This window comes from Canis aureus, chromosome 13 (assembly GCF_053574225.1).
Source record: "Canis aureus isolate CA01 chromosome 13, VMU_Caureus_v.1.0, whole genome shotgun sequence".
In the NCBI taxonomy this organism is placed as follows: domain Eukaryota; kingdom Metazoa; phylum Chordata; class Mammalia; order Carnivora; family Canidae; genus Canis; species Canis aureus.
In genome coordinates this window covers 52423881-52441630 of record NC_135623.1, presented here as the reverse complement: position 1 = coordinate 52441630, position 17750 = coordinate 52423881, and the positions used below count along the sequence as shown (strand labels likewise).

General features: G+C 38.5%; 1 long non-coding RNA gene across 11 annotated transcripts in view; it reads right to left on the bottom strand.

Annotated features, from left to right (window-relative positions):
* The window catches only part of LOC144282514 (uncharacterized), a 61353-nt gene that overhangs the window by 7632 nt on the left and 35971 nt on the right, over positions 1-17750 (bottom strand). For 7 of the 11 annotated variants that reach the window (XR_013350979.1, XR_013350982.1, XR_013350977.1 and 4 more), the window contains one exon: positions 16190-16298. This is a non-coding gene — a long non-coding RNA (uncharacterized LOC144282514). Of the gene's footprint in view, positions 1-15646; positions 15741-16189; positions 16299-17750 lie in introns of all 11 variants that reach the window. The other 4 variants (XR_013350976.1, XR_013350980.1, XR_013350981.1 and 1 more) reach the window with 1 other exon arrangement.

Genomic DNA, 17750 nt, shown 5'->3' with positions numbered 1-17750 from the left:
ATGAGACACACACAGAGACAAAGAGATAGACAGAGGGATAAATAAGCTCCTCGCAGGGAGCCCAATGAGGGACTCAATTTCTGGACCAGGATTACACCCCAAGCCAAAGGCTCAAAACTGCTGAGCCACCCAGGTGTCCCTAAACCAAGAGTTATTTTGTGGGAAAGAGTGCAGAGTAGATCTAGAGGAAGAAGCAGGAAGAATAAAAAAAATAACTCTATACCAATATTTATTAATTAAAACTATGTACCAGGTTCTGTGCTAGGAAGACAGATTTTAAAAACCAACAGTGACGCCTGAGTGGCTCAGGGTGTGATCCCAGACCTGAGATCAAGTCTCACATCAGGCTTCCTGCAGGGAGCCTGCTTCTGTCTCTGCCTCTCTCTGTCTCTCATGAATAAATAAATAAAATCTTAAAAAAAAACCCAAAACAAAACGAACAAGATGTAACTCTATTCTAAAGAAGTCTAGAGTGGGGGAAAATATATAAACAGCTTAAAAACAGCTCACCAAGGGTTAGGATAGAGCTATGCTAGCTAGCGGTTCAGGAAACATTTTTTGTAAAGGGTTATCTAGTAAATACTTTGGCTTTGACAGTTACTGGACTTTGCTTTTATCTCAGAATGTGAGCAAAATGGCCAGATGAGGAAGATGGACAGTGAATCCATTAGGGTACCAGGAAAAGGAAGCCAGTTTTGAGGGGTCAAGAGAGGTTTATATAAGTGGGAAGAAGAGGAATTAAGTTTTTAAACAGTTTGGAAACTGTTAAGCATCAGATCCATTCAAGTAGATGTGATGGATATCTAAGGGCGTATGGAACAATAGACCTGGGCCTAGGTGAGGCCTTTGGTCATGAACGAGGGTAGTAAGCAGTAACTGAAGCCATGAACTGGAAGCATTTCATTTGGAGACTGAATGTGAAAAAAGGAAAGGGCTAAGAAGCCAGGATGAGCCTTGTACAAAGCATTCAGTTTAGGGTAAGCAGGTCTGCTTGTCAAACAGAGAGAGAAGCATCAGAGAAAGAACCAGGGAAGGGCCACATCTGTGACAGGAAGAAAGAAGTGAGTTATGGCAATGAGTGAGTGGTCAAGAGGTCAAAGGGAATGAAGACTGAGAATGGGATGGGGAGATGGGCAATAAGGGGGATATTGTTCTAAGAATGTCAGGTTGGGCCTTTAGGCAAACTCCTGCTTTACACACATTCAAAATAACTTTGTAATTAGAAACAGCACAAAAAGATATGCAGGAACATTGCTAAGTAGTGAGTATAAATCTTTCTGCTAAATTTACTTTTGTAATATGTGGAAGAAAAGTCAACACCATCTACAATTAGCATATACTACATTGTGCTTTTTTTCAAGACTTCTTGGTAAGTCTGGAAAAAGAATTTTATTGGGGAAATAATTTTACCTAGATTATTTAGGTAGAGGTGAACAAGAGACAAGGAAGCTGGCATGTAAGGTGAACGTTGAGGCAAAGCCTCTTCCTAATCTCTTTAATTTATATTTTTAAAATGCTGCTAAGATATTTTTCATGACCTCATCTGAATTCTGAGTTAAGGAAACAGTGATTGAGACTTCCAGCTTGCCATATATGATTATTGATTTAATTTTGTAGCAAAGTGTTCGAATTTTTTCATTTTAATTTGTCAACCAGAGCTTTAAAACTGCTATTCTGAAATTGATATCCAAAACTGGTTGATGGGTTTTGTGCTGTGAAGAATCTAACATTTGCACCCCATGGTTTGAAATGCCTCGATTTTGTAGACATGGTGAGCACATACACTACACTCCAGGCTCCGTAGCTCTGCTCCAACTTGCCGCTTCATGTACTGACCTTTGGGTTTGCATGACTTAAAAAAAGTGTTCAGTTTGCTTAATGTGCTTTACAAATGTACTTATTTCTGTGGAAGTATTTTAAAGTAAGTTATGGACATCATAGCATTTGCTTCTAGATATTTGATCATCTCTAAAATATAAGAAGATTTTTCTATTGAATATATTGATGATTTTATTAAATACTTATTTTTATTGAATTTGTGATTTCATTATGTGTTTATTTCTTCTCAAGCATACGAATTCAATTTTGATGTTTTCCTGAAGCACTTATTTCTTGCTGTTCTCTTTTAATCAAGTGTGCATAATATCTCCTATCAAAATGTTGGTATTCTATCAACATTTCATAATTCATAAAGCGTCCTGTGGTTACGTAACATTAGGGAATGGTGATGTAGGTGTCTCAAGGAAGTGGTTATGTGTCATTATTCCTAACTTTAGTAATACTATGTTGATATTAGTCATTTCAGGTAAAACTTATTCATGCTATAGTTTTGTAATTTCTATCTATGTGAGACTTAGAAAAAAATAGACTCATGCCTTGAATCTATTAAGTTTTAGAGATTGTTTTTAATAACATTTTAAGCTCTTTTGCTTTGAGCCCTTACCTACTTTAATCCTTGGAGACATTCTTTAATGTTCTTTTTTTCCATTTCTGGTCTGTGGTAATAGTTTTCTAGATCATTTCTTTTCTTTATCCTTCATGGCTGGTAAGGAGCTAACTTGAGTTCATATGAAAGACTTTGTCTTGTCCCCTCTTTCTATCTTTACTCAGAGCTAGTTCTAGAATACTGAGAATGTGTTGTTTGCTCGCATCTACGGTCTCATCCCAGGGTTCTTCAAGGATCTTCACTGTCTTCTACCCAAACTACAGGAAACTGAAACTCCAGAGTGTCTTGTCTGTCCATCTTCAGCATTATGAATGGAATCTGACTAGTCTGTGTTTATCATCCATACAGGCAAGGATAGTCAGACAAATACATTTGACGACTCTCAAGCAAGTGCTATCCAGTTTCACCCTTTCTGCCAGCAAGCCTTCCATATGTGCCACTCACTCCGACCAGAGTACCCTCCCAGTTCCTTTTCAGAAATACCTTCTCATTGTCCTTCCATCAGAGCCTCTGATGCACCTGGCCGGTGCATCACTCAGCTTATCAGACTCAGCCAGCTGAGTCCACTCAGCTTATTACTCCAGGGGTTAGCATGCATCCATTTTCTCTTTTAGATTCCTTAAATGCTTGTTTAATTTTATCTCTTTTTAAAATTGTCCTTATTTAGGCTTTGTAATGGAAGAGAATTTAAAAGATATAGTCCCTGGTCCCACAAAATTCAAAAATAAAAGGATGACTGTGGGTAGTAATCATGCGGCCTACCCTAGGACAGAATATTTCTGTGATTAGAACTGGATTAAAAAAAAAAAGAACTGGATTTTTTTTTTCGATAATAGTTTACATTTAACTTACTTACCTTTTTCAAATTGCACTTATAGCCAACATTTTTTTTAAGCTTCAGAGTATTCCTGTGAAAAAAGTAGGGCAGGTATAGGCAAATTTCATTTCCTTACCAGTTTCTTTGGAAATTACATCATAAGGTAAATTGTTCTAAGGAGATCCCATTTTCCCCAAAGGAACAATGTTACATTTGGAGGTTACATACCTTACTAAAGACTCTCACTTATCTTAGAGCTATTCTAAAAAGTGTAATAGCTGTTCAATAAAAAACCTGACAAATCTTTTCACTTTTTTTCTTGTCGACAATGTTCTTAAAAAAATAAAAAGCAAGATTAATCTTTACTCTCTTCAACATCCTCAATTTGCCCAAAATTATGAATATGGTTACTTGATACTAGATATTTGAAAGCTTCCCTCCTTCAAAGACATTGGACTTCTGAATACTTTGTTGACAGATATTCGGTATCAGGATTCTCCTGCCTCACTGATACCTATAAATATTGTGACCAGGCTACAAGCTCAGAATTTTAAAAATGGAACAATATCACAGTAGTGCTATGACTGGAATAAGATAGGATCTTAATTTAACTACATATCCTTTTGATGGTGACAAATACGAATTACTAAAGGCTATAAAATTAATGTGTGTATTAATTATCATTCCATGAATATAGCTAGGAGCAGGGAGAGATCGCTCATTGTTCAGGAAAAATGGTGGAATATAGAGTTACAGTAGTCCCCCTTCACCTGTGGCATTTATTGGCATTTCCCCTTACTGTGGTCAACTGGAAGCAGCTGACCATCCTTCCGAAGAATCATCAGAAGGTCATTAGTAGCCTTTGATGCTACACTGTGTCAAAATGCCTATGCCTTTTACCTCACTTCATCTCATCACTCAGGCATTTTGTTATCTCACATCATCACAGGAAAAAAGGGTGAGTACAGTACATAAGATATTTTGAAAAAGACACAGAGACCACATTCACATATGTTTTATTACAGTACATTTTTATAATTGTTCTATTTTTAGTTATTGTTAATTTCTTACTGTGCTAATTTATAAGTTAAACTTTATCAAGGTTTGTATGTATAGGAAAAACTGGTATATACAAGGTTTGGTGCTACCCACGGTTTCAGGTAGCCACTGGGGGATCTTTGAACGCATCCCCAAGAATAAGTGGGAATGATGTGCCATATGAATACTGGCAGAATTTGTGATAAAAAGGTGAGAAAGCTATTTTCAGATTGCTTCTATTTTCTCAGTGAAATAGGAAGTAAAACCATTAGTTGAAAGTAACAACAGAGAGAATAAAATGGAGTAAGCTTCCTTAAGAGGGTTAATTTAAAATGGAGCTGGGTGGACATTGAGCATGTAGGGCTTATGCACGTCTTCGTCTCAAATTCTCAGAATTTTTGCTGAACTTAGCTGAAAGCCTAGGCATCTGTTATATGTTAAAATGGACACAAATGAACTTTCTGCCTAACACTAGCCCTAGCATCCAATCATGTATAGATTAGTATAACTATACCAGTGCCAATCACATTTTGTGTGAAACAACTTATGTAAATTCTCTCTTTCCTCTTTAAAAGCTCTAACCTCCCTTGTCTCTCTGGAGCATGCTTTTGATTTTGGTGGGGTCTGTGTCTCCCAACTGCAATCTCTAAGACCCTAAATAAATGCACATATTTTATTTTAGAGCCTGTGTCTTTTGTCTTGGTGGTTGACAAGAGTGAGGATTGAGGATGAATTGATGGAAAGGGCTGAAATTATGGTCTCTTGTCCTAGACTCTTGGGAAGTAATCTACTAGGGTGTAATGCAAGGATGCCAGGCAATACAGAAACCTTGTCAGAGCTTTGTGTTAGCAATATCAAAATGGGGCTGCACACTGTTGAGTACTCTTTAGGCTCAGAGGAGGCAGAGGCTAGACCTCAATTGTTCATAGTAGTTGCTCTCAGCCTGAGGTAATGTCGCCCCCAAAGAGGGGCAGTGTCTGGAGACATTTTTGGTCATCGCCAATGAGGTGTGTGGGGGGGGAGGGTGGGCGTGGGTCTGTGTGATACATTCTTCTGGCAGCCAGAATAGTAGAGAACATGGATTTCATTGTAAGTTGTTGGGAAGTCATTGGAGAATTTTGAATAAGGGGGAGAGATGATCCAATCTCTTTATGAAAATGTCACTCTGGCCTAGCTAGAAGCCAGGGATGCTGCTAACCATCTGATAGGGCACAGGGAAATACCCCACAGCTGAGGATTAGACACTTCCATATTCCAGCAGTTCAGATGAGAAGTTCAGGTTTATAGTGCCAGCATTTTCTGTTTTTTGACCCTTGATACTGGGTCATAATCCTTGTGTTTCTATAGAATAAAGCCAACTGTGACCCAGGATTAAAAATAAAATGCTCACCCTTAGCCAGATTATTACTATTAAGTTTATAGGTAAAATTACTTACAGGTTATAGGCATTTAGTCTTTATAAATACAATGCACTTAAAGTGTTTGTGAACTGCACAGTTTTTTTTTTTTTTTTTTTAGATTTTATTTATTTGACAGAGAGAGAGAGAGAGAGAGAGCGCGCACAAACAGGCAGAACTGCAGGCAGAGGGAGAAGCAGACTCCCCGCTGAGCACAGAGCCTGATGAGGTGCTCAAATCCCAGGACCCCAGTATCATGAACTGAGCAGAAGGCAGACTCTTAACCAACTGAGCCAACCAGGTGGCCCAGAGCTGCACATTTTAATAGACATAGCTTCTTTTTTTTTTTTTTAATTTTTATTTATTTATTATAGTCACAGAGAGAGAGAGAGAGAGAGAGAGAGAGGCAGAGACACAGGCAGAGGGAGAAGCAGGCTCCATGCACCAGGAGCCCGACGTGGGATTCAATCCCGGGTCTCCAGGATCGCGCCCTGGGCCAAAGGCAGGCGCTAAACCGCTGCGCCACCCAGGGATCCCGACATTTAGCTTCTAATGGTTACTCTGGCTCATGGTGGTGCACTAAGGATCCAAAACTCTGGAACACTCATTTATTTCCTTCTTTCATATATTTCCTTCATTCTTGTTGATTCTGGGTGTACCCTGGAGATGTGTTGTGTGTGTGTATATATGTGTATATGTGTCTCTATCTCTGTGTATGCCTATAAATCTATATTTTAATGTGAATTCTTGGTTTTAATTAATATGGCTTTATACTTTGTTTTGATATTTGCAAGGGAAAAATTTCCATCTGCATTATTTTTCAATTTTTAAGCCCTTTTTTTCTGGGCATATTTACTATTACAAGTAAACTTTAGAATCAACTTCAAATTCCATTGAAGATACTTTGAGAACTACAATAAAAAATATTAAAAAAATAAAAGAAGATACTTTAGATTTTTGTCAGAATCATATTCAATTTGAAACTATCAACTTAGCAAAAACTGATACTTTTAGCAATGGAATCTTCCAATATAAAAACGAATAACATATTTTGATATTTACTCAAGCTTTAAAAAGTTTTTTTCTAAAATATTTAATACTTTTCTTACACTTTTCTGGTTTGACTATTCTGAAATATATGAATATATAAAATTTTAATCATTACAAATATGATTTTTATTGCATTTAATGGGTTATTGTTGATTTATAGCAATGTCATTATTTCGGAATACTTACCTTGTATCTTGATCTTTCAGAAAACCCATTAGTCATAATGATTTTCCGTTGATTATTTTGATAATTTTCCATTGATTATTAAAGACATTTGTCTATTTTCATTCTAATAATTTATGCTTCCTTTGGTTTCTTGTCTTATTACATTATCTAGTAACTCAGAATAATTTTTTTAAAGATTTTATTTATTTAGGGAGGAGGGGTGAGATGGCGGAAGAGTAGGGTCCCCAAATCACCTGTCTCCACCAAATTACCTAGAAAACCTTCAAATTATCCTGAAAATCTATGAATTCGGCCTGAGAATTAAAGAGAGAACACCTGGAATGCTACAGTGAGAAGAGTTCGCGCTTCTATCAAGGTAGGAAGACGGGGAAAAAGAAATAAAGAAACAAAAGGCCTCCAAGGGGGAGGGGCCCCGCGAGGAGCCGGGCTGAGGCCGGGGCGAGTGTCCCCAGGACAGGAGAGCCCCGTCCCGGAGAAGCAGGAGCTGCACCGACCTTCCGGGGGGAAAGGGGCTCGTGGGGAGTGGGAGCAGGACCCAGGAGGGCGGGGATGCCCTCGGGCTCCCTGGGACACTAACAGACACCTGCGCCCCGGGAGAGTGCGCCGAGCTCCCTAAGGGCTGCAGCGCGCACGGCGGGACCCGGAGCAGCTCGGAGGGGCTCGGGCGGCGGCTCCGCGGAGGGGGCTGCGGGGCGGGAGCGAATCCACCAGCGCAGGCTCCGGAGCACAGGGCGCCGGGACACAGCCCAGGATCCGGCCTTCCCCGGGGACAGGCAGAGGCCGGGAGGGCCCAGGACAGCAAGGACGCCCCTGCCCCGAGCTGAGTAGAGCAGCGGCCCCGCCCGGGAGGCTCCAGGCCCTGCAGACGGAGAGCTCTGGAGCTACTGCAGGGCTGACTCCAGGGCTCCAGAGCTGGCCCCGCCACTGGGGCTGTTCCTCCTGGGGCCTCACGGGGTAAACAACCCCCACTGAGCCCTGCACCAGGCAGGGGCACAGCAGCTCCCCCAACTGCTAACACCTGAAAATCAGCACAACAGGCCCCTCCCCCAGAAGACCAGCTAGACGGACAAGTTCCAGGGGAAGTCAAGGGACTTAAAGTACACAGAATCAGAAGATACTCCCCCGTGGTTCTTTTGTTTGTTTGTTTGTTTTGTTTTGTTTTGCTTTTTGATTTGCTTCCTTCCCCCACCCCCCTTTTTTCTCCTTCCTTTTTCTTTCTCTTTTTCTTTTTTTTCGTTTTTTTTCTTCCTTTTTTTTCTCTTTCTCTTTTCTTTCCTTCTTTCTCTCCTCTCTTTTTCTCCTTTTCCCAATACAACTTGCTTTTGGCCACACTGCACTGAGCAAAATGACTAGAAGGAAAACCTCACCTCAAAAGAAAGAATCAGAAACAGTCCTCTCTCCCACAGTTACAAAATCTGGATTACAATTCAATGTCAGAAAGCCAATTCAGAAGCACTATTATACAGCTACTGGGGGCTCTAGAAAAAAGCATAAAGGACTCAAGAAACTTCATGACTGCAGAATTTAGAGCTAATCAGGCAGAAATTAAGAATCAATTGAATGAGATGCAATCCAAACTAGAAGTCCTAACGACGAGGGTTAACGAGGTAGAAGAACGAGTGAGTGACATAGAAGACAAGTTGATAGCAAAGAGGGAAACTGAGGAAAAAAGAGACAAACAATAAAAAGACCATGAAGCTAGATTAAGGGAAATAAACGACAGCCTGAGGAAGAAAAACTTACGTTTAATTGGTGTTCCCGAGGGCGCTGAAAGGGACAGAGGGCCAGAATATGTATTTGAACAAATTCTAGCTGAAAACTTTCCTAATCTGGGAAGGGAAACAGGCATTCAGATACAGGAAATAGAGAGATCCCCCCCTAAAATCAATAAAAAGCGTTCAACACCTCGACATTTAATAGTGAAGCTTGCAAATTCCAAAGATAAAGAGAAGATCCTTAAAGCAGCAAGAGACAAGAAATCCCTGACTTTTATGGGGAGGAGTATTAGGGTAACAGCAGACCTCCCCACAGAGACCTGGCAGGCCAGAAAGGGCTGGCAGGATATATTCAGGGTCCTAAATGAGAAGAACATGCAACCAAGAATACTTTATCCAGCAAGGCTCTCATTCAAAATGGAAGGAGAAATAAAAAGCTTCCAAGACAGGCAGCAACTAAAAGAATATGTGACCTCCAAACCAGCTCTGCAAGAAATTTTAAGGGGGACTCTCAAAATTCCCCTTTAAGAAGAAGTTCAGTGGAACAGTCCACAAAAACAAGGACTGAATAGATATCATGATGACACTAAACTCATATCTCTCAATAGTAACTCTGAATGTGAACGGGCTTAATGACCCCATCAAAAGGCACAGGGTTTCAGACTGGATAAAAAAAGCAGGACCCATCTATTTGCTGTCTACAAGAGACTCATTTTAGACAGAAGGACACCTACAGCCTGAAAATAAAAGGTTGGAGAACCATTTACCATTCGAATGGTTCTCAAAAGAAAGCAGGGGTAGCCATCCTTATATCAGATAAACTAAAATTTACCCCGAAGACTGTAGTGAGAGATGAAGAGGGACACTATATCATACTTAAAGGATCTATTCAACAAGAGGACTTAACAATCCTGAATATATATGCCCCGAATGTGGGAGCTGCCAAATATATCAATCAATTATTAACCAAAGTGAAGAAATACTTAGATAATAATACACTTATACTTGGTGACTTCAATCTAGCTCTTTCTATACTCGATAGGTCTTCTAAGCACATCTCCAAAGAAACGAGAGCTTTAAATGATACACTGGACCAGATGGATTTCACAGATATCTACAGAACTTTACATCCAAACTCAACTGAATACACATTCTTCTCAAGTGCACATGGAACTTTCTCCAGAATAGACCACATATTGGGTCACAAATCGGGTCTGAACCGATACCAAAAGATTGGGATCGTCCCCTGCATATTCTCAGACCATAATGCCTTGAAATTAGAACTAAATCACAACAAGAAGTTTGGAAGGACCTCAAACACATGGAGGTTAAGGACCATCCTGCTAAAGGATGAAAGGGTCAACCAGGAAATTAAGGAAGAATTAAAAAGATTCATGGAAACTAATGAGAATGAAGATACAACCATTCAAAATCTTTGGGATGCAGCAAAAGCAGTCCTAAGGCGGAAATACATCACAATACAAGCATCCATTCAAAAACTGGAAAGAACTCAAATACAAAAGCTAACCTTACACATAAAGGAGCTAGAGAAAAAACAGCAAATAGATCCTACACCCAAGAGAAGAAGGGAGTTAATAAAGATTCGAGCAGAACTCAACGAAATTGAGACCAGAAGAACTGTGGAACAGATCAACAGAACCAGGAGTTGGTTCTTTGAAAGAATTAATAAGATAGATAAACCATTAGCCAGCCTTATTAAAAAGAAGAGAGAGAAGACTCAAATTAATAAAATCATGAATGAGAAAGGAGAGATCACTACCAACACCAAGGAAATACAAATGATTTTAAAAACATATTATGAACAGCTATACGCCAATATATTAGGCAATCTAGAAGAAATGGACGCATTCCTGGAAAGCCACAAACTACCAAAACTGGAACAGGAAGAAATAGAAAACCTGAACAGGCCAATAACCAGGGAGGAAATTGAAGCAGTCATCAAAAACCTCCCAAGACACAAGAGTCCAGGGCCAGATGGCTTCCCAGGGGAATTTTATCAAACATTTAAAGAAGAAACCATACCTATTCTCCTAAAGCTGTTTGGAAAGATAGAAAGAGATGGAGTACTTTCAAATTCGTTCTATGAGGCCAGCATCACCTTAATTCCAAAACCAGACAAAGACTCCACCAAAAAGGAGAATTACAGACCAATATCCCTGATGAACATGGATGCAAAAATTCTCAACAAGATACTGGCCAATAGGATCCAACAGTACATTAAGAAAATTATTCACCATGACCAAGTAGGATTTATCCCTGGGACACAAGGCTGGTTCAACACCCGTAAAACAATCAATGTGATTCATCATATCAGCAAGAGAAAAACCAAGAACCATATGATCCTCTCATTAGATGCAGAGAAAGCATTTGACAAAATACAGCATCCATTTCTGATCAAAACTCTTCAGAGTGTAGGGATAGAGGGAACATTCCTCGACATCTTAAAAGCCATCTACGAAAAGCCCACAGCAAATATCATTCTCAATGGGGAAGCACTGGGAGCCTTTCCCCTAAGATCAGGAACAAGACAGGGATGTCCACTCTCACCACTGCTGTTCAACATAGTACTGGAAGTCCTAGCCTCAGCAATCAGACAACAAAAAGACATTAAAGGCATTCAAATTGGCAAAGAAGAAGTCAAACTCTACCTCTTCGCCGATGACGTGATACTCTACATAGAAAACCCAAAGTCTCCACCCTAAGATTGCTAGAACTCATACAGCAATTCGGTAGCGTGTCAGGATACAAAATCAATGCCCAGAAATCAATGGCATTTCTATACACTAACAATGAGACTGAAGAAAGAGAAATTAAGGAGTCAATCCCATTTAAAATTGCACCCAAAAGCATAAGATACCTAGGAATAAACCTCACCAAAGAGGTAAAAGATCTATACCCTCAAAACTATAGAACACTTCTGAAAGAAATTGAGGAAGACACAAAGAGGTGGAAAAATATTCCATGCTCATGGATTGGCATAATTAATATTGTGAAAATGTCAATGTTACCCAGGGCAATATACATGTTTAATGCAATCCCTATCAAAATACCATGGACTTTCTTCAGAGAGTTAGAACAAATTATTTTAAGATTTGTGTGGAATCAGAAAAGACCCTGAATAGCCAGGGGAATTTTAAAAAAGAAAACCATATCTGGGGGCATCACAATGCCAGATTTCAGGTTGTACTACAAAGCTGTGGTCATCAAGACAGTGTGGTACTGGCACAAAAACAGACACATAGATCAGTGGAACAGAATAGAGAACCCAGAAGTGGACCCTGAACTTTATGGTCAACTAATATTCAATAAAGGAGGAAAGACTATCCATTGGAAGAAAGACAGTCTCTTCAATAAATGGTGCTGGGAAAATTGGACATCCACATGCAGAAGAATGAAACTAGACCACTCTCTTGCACCATACACAAAGATAAACTCAAAATGGATGAAAGATCTAAATGTGAGACAAGATTCCATCAAAATCCTAGAGGAGAACACAGGCAACACCCTTTTTGAACTCGGCCACAGTAACTTCTTGCAAGATACATCCACGAAGGCAAAAGAAACAAAAGCAAAAACGAACTATTGGGACTTCATCAAGATAAGAAGCTTTTGCACAGCAAAGGATACAGTCAACAAAACTCAAAGACAACCTACAGAATGGGAGAAGATATTTGCAAATGACATATCAGATAAAGGGCTAGTTTCCAAGATCTATAAAGAACTTATTAAACTCAACACCAAAGAAACAAACAATCCAATCATGAAATGGGCAAAAGACATGAAGAGAAATCTCACAGAGGAAGACATAGACATGGCCAACATGCACATGAGAAAATGCTCTGCATCACTTGCCATCAGGGAAATACAAATCAAAACCACAATGAGATACCACCTCACACCAGTGAGAATGGGGCAAATTAACAAGGCAGGAAACAACAAATGTTGGACGGATGCGGAGAAAAGGGAACCCTCTTACACTGTTGGTGGGAATGTGAACTGGTGCAGCCACTCTGGAAAACTGTGTGGAGGTTCCTCAAACAGTTAAAAATAGACCTGCCGTACGATCCAGCAATTGCACTGTTGGGGATTTACCCCAAAGATACAAATGCAATGAAACGCCGGGACACCTGCACCCCGATGTTTATAGCAGCAATGTCCACAATAGCCAAACTGTGGAAGGAGCCTCGGTGCCCATCGAAAGATGAATGGATAAAGAAGATGTGGTTTATGTATACAATGGAATATTACTCAGCTATTAGAAACGACAAATACCCACCATTTGCTTCAACGTGGATGGAACTGAAGGGTATTATGCTGAGTGAAGTAAGTCAGTCGGAGAAGGACAAACATTATATGTTCTCATTCATGTGGGGAATATAAATAATAGTGAAAGGGAATATAAAGGAAGAGAGAAGAAATGTGTGGGAAATATCAGAAAGGGAGACAGAACATAAAGACTGCTAACTCTGGGAAACTAACTAGGGGTGGTAGAAGGGGAGGAGGGCGGGGGGTGGGAGTGAATGGGTGACAGGCACTGGGGGTTATTCTGTATGTTAGTAAATTGAACACCAATAAAAAATAAATTAAAACAAACAAACAAACAAACAAACAAAAATTTTCCAGGCAACCAACTTATGTTTATTCTTCAGGTTGCTTATGATAGGAATGTCAATCTGAGCCTTCCAGGAGAACAGTTACCTTTCCTAAAGTGTGATTACTCTTTAAATATAAAAGCTGTTGCTATGCAGAGTCAGTGTTCAATAAATAACATTCTGTGTTAAAAAAAAAAAGATTTTATTTATTTATTCATGAGAGACACAGAGAGAGAGAGGCAAAGATGCAGGCAGAGGGAGAAGCAGGCTCCACACAGGGAGCCCGACGTGGGACTGGATCCCAGGTCTCCAGGATCAGGCCCTGGGCTGAAGGTGGTGCTAAACCGCTGAGCCACCCGGGCTGCCCAGAATAATTTTTAATAATAGTGATGATTTGTCTTTTTCTTAATTCTTTCTTACCTTTTACCCTTAAGAATGTCATTTGTTCTATGTTTTAGATACATTCTCTTTGTCAAATTAAGGAAGCTGTCTTCTATTCTTAGCTTACTAAGAGTTATAAAAGAATCAAGAATGGTCATAAAATTTTCAAGTGTATGTGTTATGTCCATCTACCAAATGGTTCTTTAATATATTAATATAGTGAATTCTGTGAATTAATTTTCTAATGATGAACCAGTCCCTATAAAAGCTCCATTTAGTTATAATGCTTTGTTCTTTTACTCTATGCTAGATTTGCTTTGTGAATATTTTGGTAAGGATTTTAAAATTCACATTTATAAGTGAAACTGGTCTATGGTAAGTATTGTGAGCTCACATGCCTAAAAGAGTCAAATTTGTTTAAAAAATTGAGTACAGTAGATGAGGTTCATAAGGAGAGAAGCAGAGATTGTGATAATAGAAAAAGGATGTTGGATCTCATGATATTTCTACTCAACATTTAAAAATGCTATTTACACAGAATCATCGGCAAGGTAGATGTAGCCCATAGAGCCCATCTAGAAGCATCTTGTATGTGTGTATGTGTTTGTCTTTTTTTTTTTTTTAATAACTAGGGACAGTTTAAATAAATAGAGATTATTGGTTTTATTGAGACAAATTTACCCATAAAACAGTCTGGGTCCTTTGCCCTTTTGGGCATGCATTTACTCTACCCCACCCCTGCCATGTGTTTAATTTATCCTATGGTTATTATCCAGTTTTGGCTTGCGGCTTTTTCTGGAACTGTGAATATTTATGTTTTCTAGGAGCATAACATTTTGTCTAGAATTTAAATTTTTCTATGTAAGTAGATATACTTTCTTTTAGAGTATGTTAGCTAGGAGCAGTTGTGCAGACTGAGAGACCCCCAGGATTGCCAGTAGGACAGTCTGGGTGTGAAAGTTGGTTCTGTGTGTGTATGTGTGTGTGTCCATTGTGGATGTTGGGAGTTACCTTAGACTCTGCTGTGCTTCCATTTTTTGCCCGCTGCTACGAACTCTGCCTAGTTAGATCTGCTGGAAGAAAATATCCTGGCCAGAAGATTTCCATAGACAGGAAGAAGGGACACAGCTGGCTCAGCATTTTTATAGGTATTTCCTTAATTTATCATCTTCTACTCTGCCTTCCACATTTGTTGATTCAGAGCTTACAGTTTCTCTCTGATGGAATCCTTAGAGATGAATGTCTCTCACAGCTGTCTTTTCCACACCTATTGTGTGTTCCAGTTTTCTCTGGTTTGGATTTTTTATCCATCTGATTTCATCTGCTTTTTATTTCCATAAGATTTCTGTTCTACTGATTATATTTTTTCTTCTTTCTAGTGCTGTTAGGGATTTATTCCATACATATATAGATATATATTTACATTTATGGATATATATTTATTTATTTATGGAATATAAAGAATGAAAAGTAAACATATGTTTAGTCTGACCAACTGAAAGCTTTATGAGCTCAGTATAGCAATTGTTACTACTTTGTTAGAGTTCTGCTTGGTCTCTTTTCTAACAAATATACTTTTTTCCCCCTCTCTGTTGATAAGTTAATATTAGATAGAGGTTTGTTGTTGTTGTTGTTGTTTTTAGTTAACATTACAGTATTAATGCAATATTGGTGAGAAATATTTCTTAAACATTTCTAAATCTTTAGACTCTTTTTTTTTTTGAACCATGAGTTATTTGAGCATTGAAAGGTTTTATTTTTTTTTAAAAGGTTGGTTTTTATTTTAGCAAAAATTCTATGGTACTTTTGGTAGTTCCTTCAGTAAAGCCAGTCTAGAACTCAATCACTAAGTCAACTGAGAAAGGATTGATATATAACCTCTTGGAAATGGACAGTACAGGTAGATCCATTGTCTTCTCAAATGGAACATAAGTAGTGTCATGAGAGGACTGATGGATTTGGAATTTGGAGTACTGTAATTGAGTTTTGCCTTTAGCACTTACTAGCTGGTAGACCTTGAGCCAAGTCCCTTAAATTTCTGAATCTCATATGCAAGATGGCAGTGATAACATCTTCCCCGTCCCTGTCTCACAGATACTGAAAGAATGAATGTGAAAGTCCTTTAAGAAATCAAATTTAGGTAAGTGTAAGTTAACATTAAGTATTCTCAGACTTTACCAATGACTATCTTCAAAGATTAGAGTTAAAAAATGAATAGAATTCTTGACTTCTTTAGAGAGATGACAACTCGAATTCAAATGTTTATTTTTTAAATTATTAAAATGACAACTTTCTGTATGAGGAAAAGGCAAATGCAGAATAGTAAGTTCTTTGATAAAGTAGAACAATTCATTAGATCTGGTGAAAATAGAGTTTTTTTTTCATCAGTGTTTCACAATTATGCTTCCCAAAAGGAGCCAATTTGGAGATGTTTTCATAGAAACATCTGAATAGTGGATTAGAAATGTTTAGAATTTCCTGGTCTAAGTATTTAATTTATTTTGGCTGGTTAAGCCTTCTTTCTAAAATAGATACTTAGGACTCACCTTTCCTTGGTTAATTCCTTACAGTAACTGGTGTCAGCTGAAGACTCATTCTTTTATTCAGAATTTCCGATCTAGCCTTCTGCATGAGTTAGTCTTCAGTTTAAGAATTCTAGTAGGCAGGGAATTGTAAAAGAAAAACATTTGAAGTCAGACCATGAAAACTCAGAATTCATTTGTGCCCAGCCAATTCCCCAGGGAAAAGAATCTGGGATATATTTATTATAGAAGAAAACCAGGCATTCTAATGATCAGGATTAAGCCTTTGGAAAAAGAGAAGGATTCATTAACAAAAAGCCATTCTCCCTTATCCAACCTTCCTGTGAACTGAAATTATGGAAACAAAATGCTCCAAAGGTCAAATACTGTTGAAAGTTTGTTTGTGATGGTTGCAGGGGAACGGCATTCCACAGAAGTGGAACAGAATAAGTGGTGCGGAATGGAAGACCCATGACCCTTCTGTGTTTTGGTGGCTAAACTGTTAAAAATTTAAAAACTGATTCTATTGGTTTAAATTTATTTGCTAATTTGCCAGACTCTTTGAGAAGATAATAGATTACATATGTGCATGTTAAAACGTAGACTATAACAGATTAAAGATGTGAATTAACTTAAAACACTTTAAGGTTTTTTTGAGCATCACTAGCTCTTAGTTTTTTTCTCTATGATACATTCAATGTATTGGGGGAATATTTTTTTTTTAAAAGGAAAAATGATAGAAATACTGCTTTACTGACTGTTCAGAACAAACGCAATAATCCTTTTCGATTTCGCCCCTGCCCACACTAATCACGCCTCTATATTTCTGTTCCCATTTATAAAATTACTTGAAAGAATTGTCCATACTCATTGTCTCCAATTTCTCTTTTCCCATTCTTATTTAAGTCCACCTAATGTGAACTACCCCACATTATGTTCATGTAATGTGAACATACTAGTCATACTAGACTATGTATGACCATGAGATTCTTTTTGGTAGATACTGGTAGCCATCAAGACAGACAAATAGGGGTTTGCTATTCCTCCACCATCTTGCTACCAGGTTATAATGAAAGCTAGTCCCAGAGCAAATTCTCATGTGTATATATTAGTAATCAGGCACAAAACATATATAAAAACCTCAAATCTTTGCCCTTTTAGGTGTTCTGACCACAGCTTGTCTGGAAATGTCTTATCAAACATAACAATATCCTAGAGGTACCACTCAGACAACTAGAATTCCCTGAATTTAAAGCTGGACATGGGACCCATTAGAGATCTTCATTAGGGTGCCATCCAAAGTGCTTAGCCGGCTATTTTTATATAGAGCAGACTTCTATATCATCTTCATGCAAAACGGAAGTGAAATGTTTTAGGTATTCCACATCATGGTGACTCTAATTTCACCTGTGAAAACCCATTCGAATCTTCACAATGATTATAAGCCAGTTAATCAGAGATAAAAGTCACTGAAATGATTTTAGTGGTTTCCTTTGTAGAATAGGCTTTATTGTTTTAGTTGCACTAGAATCAGAGAGGAATTGTTAAAACACACATTGCTAGGCCCCATCCCTAGAGTTTATGA